We start from the raw sequence: 6,000 nt of genomic DNA on the forward strand, positions 1-6,000 counted from the left end.
TTTCTTGATAGGAGTTCTGCTGGATAGAGAATTCTGAGTTAATAGTAATTTCTTTCAGTGCTTTAAATATATAATTGCGTTGTGTCTGAACTCCATTGAGAAGTAATACATAATTTATTTCACTGTTCCCTGTAAGCAATATGTCTTCCTTTCTTCTGACCCCCACATCTCGGATACTTTGATTTCTTTTTCTTTCTTTCCTTCCTTCTTTCTTTCTTTCTCTTTCTTTCTTTCTTTCTTTTTTTTTCTTCCTTCCTTCCTCTTCTCCCCCCACCTCTTTCTTGTACTAGGGGTTAAACCAGATCTGCAAGAAACTACAAGATCACTAGGAAGAACATGTGATTTGGGCAGATGAGAATTCCACATTCCTGGAATGTGGCAAATGTGTAGACTGAGGCAAAAGGAGGGGGTGTGGGGTGCAAAGGGGTACAAATGCCTAGAGCCAGATTTTTATCTACTTCCTCTGTGCCTTGGGCACTGGGCAGAGAGGTTCATATCACCTTCAAGGGATTCCTAGGAACCAGCCCCCTAGGGAGTGCTTCTAACTCAAGGTGAAACAAGCTGGAAAGGGCTGAGGCTTGGGTGAAGCAGCAGGAATACAAGCCAAGGTCATGGAGACTGCCTGGCTCCCTGTGACTAGAGGTACAGTGCAGCAAACAGACCCCAAGATGCTTGAAGTGACAGGCTTCTCCAGGACCCTGTTAAGTGCAGTCCTCAGGAGACTGCTGAGCACAGTCCAGGGGCAGCATGAATGACTTCATCTTTATCTTTGGTTTTCAAAAGTGTTATCATGAGGGAGCTGACTTCACTGTATTTATCCTGCTTGGGCTCACTGAGTTTCTCAGCATCCCATAGGCTTCCCATCATTTGGGGAAACCCTGAGCACTGTTTCTTCAGATTTTTTTCTTCCTCTTCTATTTTTCCTTCTAGTTGTCCAGCAGCATAATATTCCAAATATACACATGATATATTGCCACAGATTAGTAATGCTCCTTTTTTTTTAAAAAAAATCTTGTTTCTTTCTATTCTGTAAATTAGATTGTTTCCATTCATCCATGTACCCAGAATGTACCTTCACAGACCTAGCAAACTAGAAGGTTATGTATACAGATGTTCCTCCACTTCCAACAGAGTTACATCAGATAAACTGTAAATTGAAAGTACTGTGAGTCAAAATGCATTTACTGCACCTAAGATACCAAATGCATTGCTTAGCAACACAGTCCGCTGTGGTGGCTGTCAGGACATCCAATGAAATTTTCACTTCTGATCTAGTGTTTTCTTATTGTTTCTATATTTCTGCTGAGATTTCCTGTCTGTCCATCCATTAAGGCAGTAATGTCTTTAATTCTGTAAGATGACTGCTTTAAAGCCTTTGCCTGCTCTCACCATTATCTATAGCTCATCTCTTCAATCCCATGCCTTCCATGGCATCTAACTTCTGCTCCATACACACCTCCAAGCCATGATCAAGAAACCGTCATGAAGCAGAGAACAAGGGCAAAATGTGTACTCACACTGGGTGTTTCCTTTCCTACAGGAATCAATGTCCTGTGCTGCTCATGGCTCAGTGCCTTAAAATGACTGCCTTAGAATTGTGTCCACATTTACAGTTATTCACAGTGGGAGGCAAGCCAGGGATTAACTGCTTCGTGACAATGGCAAGAATATAAGCCCCCCCCATAATAACATCTTTAAGAATTATATAGGAAATATGATACCTTAAAATTCACATAGAAATGTGCTATTTTTTTAAGGTCTACAGTAAAGGCTTTGGTAAAGGACAAGCCCTTTGTAATGTAAATATCAGCCCTGAATGAAGGCATTGGACTAGAAGAAATCTGAGGCCCCTTCGTGCACAATTCATGAGAAAGAAGAGATTTACCAGAAACAACACAAAAGTTACTTTAGTGTAAACCAAGTTGTATTTTGCATTGAAGGAACCAATTTAAAAAGAAAAAAGAAAAAAGAGTATATCTACAAGAAACTGCCCTTCTCCAGCTTTGGCTGCCTAAGAGAGCCTTAGAATTTTGTTTCATGCTGATAACAGACTCCATGAACTAAAGTCACAAAGCTAAGGATAATCAGACCCTTCCCTAAGAGTCTGAAGCAGTGCCGCAGAGAGAACTGGTACTTAAATGGAGGTACCGATGCCCAGGAAAAGCTAGAGCAGGCATGATGAACTAGAAACACACTAAAGTTATGAGGAGCAGACCATGGTAATGCTGGCTGACAGGGAAAAAAAGAATAGTTGCTTAGAAAAGTAGAGAGGCTATCTCTACTCCTGTTTGAGACTGAACAGTTTTCCACTTCAGTGCCAGGCTATCTACACATTTATCTTTTTTCTTTTAAATTTGTTTGTTTCTTTTTTACATTCCAATCCCAGTTCCCCCTCCCTCCTCTCCTCCTGCTCCCCTCACTTCCCCCGCCACCCCTCTTCCCATCTGCTCCTCAGAGAGGGTAAGGCCTCCCCTAGGAAGTCTACTAAGTCTGCCCCACCATCATCTGGTTGAAGAAGAACCAAGGCACTCCCCTCCTCTATTGTCTAGGCTGAGCAAGGTGTCTCTCCATATAAAATGGGCTCCACTAAGTCAGTTTGTGCATTAGAGTTAGATCTTGGATCCATTGCCAGTGGCCTCATATATTGCTCTAGCTGCACCATTGTCACTTATATTCAGGAAGTCTAGTTTGGTCCTTTGCAGGTTCCCCGTTTGTCAGACCAGAGTCAGTGATCTCTCACCAGCTCTGGCCAGCTGATTCTGTGGGTTTCCCCGTCATGGTCTTGACTCCTTTGCTCATATTAATGCTCCTCCCTCACTTCGATTGACTATATGTTTATCTCTGTGTGATGTATGTCTATGTAAAACCCACACAGCCTTCCACTTGGACACACTGCACAATCTCCCTCCTGCCTCTTTTGAGCTAACTTGGGAACCTCTGTTCTCTTACCTGCAATATAGACAACCTCTGGCTGATGATGTTTTGATTTTTGTTTTTTCAACCTATGAAAGTAATAGGCATTCCGTACAGAAAACACTTTAAATTATGATCCCTCCTATACGACACTATGTGGTATATTTCCTTCAAATGTTAGGCAGCAGAAGTGAGGCAAAGCTCCTAGTCAGCTAAGTGATCTTAAGGGTAAGTAGATCATATTCTACAATGAACGGTGTTGCTAGAGTATGACGCTTGGTAAGTGATGTATAGTGAGTGCGTTAGACTCACAGTATTTTCAAATTGACAGTGGGTTTATATGGTTGTAAACCTGTGGGAAGAAAAAACCCACCTGTACATATTCCTTAGAATTTACTAGGACTATAACAGTAAAAGGGAATGGCTTGGGCATTCTAGGGAGAGAGGATAAAATCACTACAAAGGCAAGAAGCATAGACATAGGCGTCTGTCTATTCAAGGGTACACAGATCCATTTCTACTCCAGGGCTGGATCAGGATACATGATACGTGGAGAGAACAAGGAAATAAGAAAATGAATATGAGGTAAACACTAATAGGAAGAGGAACCGAAGCTAAACACCAGAGTCAGGGTCCCTCCTTGTATGCGGGATTGGACCACTTTTACTAGGATGAGGGCAGCATGAACAACTTCTCTAGACAGAAAGAAGTTAGTGTTCAAAGTATTGCCATACATGCCTTCCCCATCATCCACTGAGGCATTCGTCTCCTGATTCACTCAGCCATTAGCCATTCACCCACTATTTATGATGCAGGTCCTAGGATCACAGCTACAGGAGCAAAACTGGGCTAGTTCCCCCTCCAAGGTTCTTAAAGCAGGGAGGCGAGATAACGAAGGGCATTAAAATCCAGTGAATCCAAAGTGTGGTGACCCTCAAGGAAGTGGAACTGAACTTTGATCAACAGCTACATTCTTTGCTTCTCCCACACCACCCTGTCAGTGCTCAGTAACTGAAGACTGAGCACGCCATACACATTCCTAACTGGCAGAAACAATTTCATGTGGCTTGCTCACAGCTGCAGTCAAAGAACCAACACTACCCTTCAGCACCGGCTTGCAAGCTGCAAGGCCCAATGACAAGCACAAGAGTGCTCTGTCATTACTATTCGACTACCTGGCGTGTCCCAAATAATAACAATGTGTTAGGCTCCAAAGCCAATGGGGGGGGGGGACTGAATTCTGGCCTCAAATGCTCACAGCTGTTTTGTAATCTGATAATTGCGCATGACAAACCTCAGACCATAGCTCTGAAAATAGCATGACTGTAATCATAACAAAATGGAACAGCCATTGGCAAAATTTGTTTTCTAGTTATCACTTCCAGAAGGAATTTCGTAACACTATTAGGGGAAGAGAAGAGAAAACCCTCTCAACTTCCTGCCACGAAACCTCAAAATTATCATCGTCAGCATCCATCCTTTCTTCTCCCTGTTTCAAAGCATCGCCCTCCTGTCTCTGTGGATCCCTTCCCACCTTCTCAGAAACTTGGATCAAGTCATAATTCAATTTTTCTCTCCTTTATCTTCAACTTCTCTCCATCCGGATCTTTGCCACAGGGCTTAATATATTCAAGTTTTACTTTCATCTTTAAAAAAAATATATCCTTGCCCATATGGTCTTCACTGCCTTCTAGTTCACAGTCTCGCTTTTACCTCTGAAGCTGTTCTCTGCAAAGTGCTTAATGAATTCCTAATCCTTGCATCTGAAGGCCATGTCTTAGTGGTTACTCCACTGACACTTGAGCAGTAGGGCACATGGCTGACAGCCCACTCTTTTCTTTAGGGCACATTCCTTCAGCTTCTGAAGAACTACCCACCACCCCACTGTCTCATTTCTTTGATTACTTCTTATTCTTCATTTTGGATTCCTGTGTGTCTGTTTATACATTAGAAGCTGGTATTTTTCTCAAGTCTTCCCTGTTTCCCCCAGAATCAGTATGAGGAGACACAGTATGGCACACCCTCCACCACATCCCCCCATTTGTTCAACACTCAGTCATCCACTGAGAGTTCCCGACATTAGAGCCAGTGTTAGCCTGAGAATACAGCTGTAAACAAAAGTACCCACAAGCCCTGCTCCAAGGAACATACAATCTCACAAGAGACATACAATGATCAAACAATTACACAAACGAATGAATAATTACAAACCATGACTATGGAAGAAAGGAACATACAGTATAATTACATATACATAAAGATGAATGGGTATGAACTTTAGCCTCATCTTCAACAACGGGTCAGGAGACACGAGAACAGGTTGTGGGGATTGACTTCTGAGTTAAAAATCTTAGGATTTCATGTATGAGTAAAGATATGAAGTCTGTCTATACGGAGGGGAAAGGCAGATGAAATGCTGTAGCCACAGGATTTGGGAGGCTGAGGCAGGAGAATCAGGAGTTCAAGGCCCGCTTTAACTGGGCTAGGTAGGGTCCCCATGTCAAAACAAAGCAAAATATCATAAATAGGGGACAGCACATAAAAATGAAGTATAATAATTATGACAGAAGTACAGTACACATTAAGTATTGAGGCATGACTAAGCCTCAGTCCATACAGGCCCATGAGGGATTATCTAAAAATCAGGACTCTATCCAAAAATCAATGGGAGTCACTAAAGAGCTCTGAAGGGGAGTGGGGGTGACCTAATCATATCGGCAGTTTGGAAAGATTTGGGGGTTTGTTTTAAATTACATTTATGTATTTATTTATCTCTCTCTCTCTCTGTGTGTGTGTGTGTGTGTGTGTGTGTGTGTGTGTACGAGCACACATATTATATACATGGAGGTCAGAGGACAACCTCAGGGAATTGGTTTTCTCCTTCTTCCATGTGGGTTCTCGGGATAGAATTTGAGTCTTCGGGCTTGATGGCAAGCACCTCTTTTCCCACTGAGACATAGCATCAGCCCAAATTTTTGTTTTTTGAAGCAAAGTCTTGCTGTACACTACCCTGCTTAGTGAAAAACAGTCATTGTTGATGCAGTGTAAAGAATGGATTCAAAAGGGCATGAGCAGGGGTGAGGCTTT

The sequence above is a fragment of the Cricetulus griseus genome, chromosome 2, assembly GCF_003668045.3.
Source record: "Cricetulus griseus strain 17A/GY chromosome 2, alternate assembly CriGri-PICRH-1.0, whole genome shotgun sequence".
Classification (NCBI taxonomy): Eukaryota; Metazoa; Chordata; class Mammalia; order Rodentia; family Cricetidae; genus Cricetulus; species Cricetulus griseus.